Source organism: Chrysochloris asiatica, unplaced genomic scaffold (assembly GCF_000296735.1).
Source record: "Chrysochloris asiatica unplaced genomic scaffold, ChrAsi1.0 scaffold00105, whole genome shotgun sequence".
Classification (NCBI taxonomy): Eukaryota; Metazoa; Chordata; class Mammalia; order Afrosoricida; family Chrysochloridae; genus Chrysochloris; species Chrysochloris asiatica.
Genome location: NW_006408623.1, coordinates 8208670 through 8209817, shown reverse-complemented (window position 1 = coordinate 8209817; position 1148 = coordinate 8208670). Strand labels below are relative to the sequence as shown.

The following is a 1148-nucleotide window of genomic DNA, read 5'->3' as shown; positions in this document are numbered from 1 at the left end:
TCTGATTACAGATCTTTGCACATTTTGTTGCAATATTTGGCTTTATCTTCTTGAGCTGACCCTTGAAATTTTCTTTTCAGCTCTCGTACCTCCTTATTTCTTACATTTGCTTTAGCATCTCTATGCTGCAGAGCAAGTTTCACTGCATCCTCTGACATCCATTTTGACTTTTTCCTTCTTTCTTGCGGTCTTAATGACTTTTTGCTTTCTTCCTGTATGATGTTCTTTATATCATCCCACAACTCTTCTGGTCTTCGGTCTTTAGTGTTTAATGTTTTTCAGGTGATCTCTAATTCAGGTGGAATATATTCAAGGTCATATTGGCTCTCATGGACTTGTTTTCATTTTCTTTGTTTTGTTGTTGTTGATAAGAGCTGTTCATTTTCTGAAGAGACTGAAGAGACTGAAGAAAATGAACAGCTCTTATCAACAATAACAAAACAAAAGATTGAACTGTTAAAGACTTCTTTTTCCTTAGATCCTCAATCAACACTCATGGAACCATCAGTCAAGAAGTCAAATGAGGAAATGGGAGTGACCCGAGAATGCTGCCAACACCAGGAACCTCCTCAACAAGCCCAAGAGTGGGATGACCCCAGAGGAGCTGCAGAAGTGGGAGGAGGAGGAGTTTAACACCAGGCCCCTGTTGGCGCTCACGCAGTTAGTCAAGAACAACACCCAAGTGCTCATCAACTGCCCCCACAACAAGAAGCTGCTGGACTGCCTCAAGGCTTACGACAGGCTCTGCCACATGGCGCTGGGGACTGACAGAGATGTGGACCCAAGTCCCCAAGAGTGGCAAGGGCAAGAAGAAGTCCAAGCCCATTAACAAGGACTGCTACATCTCCAAGATGTTCCTCCATGGGGACTCTGTCATTGTGATCCTACGGAACCCACTCATCACTGGCAAGTAGGGGCCCAAAGCCGCCTCCCACCACCCCGTGAAGACCTGCCCTGTGTTGGGAATAGTGAAGTCCATGTGTTTTTTCACTAAAAAATAAAAAAGAAGAAGTCAAATGATTCAAAACCTACTACACAGCCATAATAATCCAAACAAAGTCAGTGATTCAAATCCACAAGTTGCTTCTTAGAAATCCTATGTTGTCGTTAAGTGTCGTTGAGTTAGTTCCGACTCATAGCTACCCTAT

General features: G+C 43.4%; 1 pseudogene; it reads left to right on the top strand.

Annotated features, from left to right (window-relative positions):
• Nucleotides 1–565: 565 nt before the first annotated feature.
• On the top strand, nt 566–914 carry LOC102839478 (annotated as a pseudogene).
• Nucleotides 915–1148: the final 234 nt, after the last annotated feature.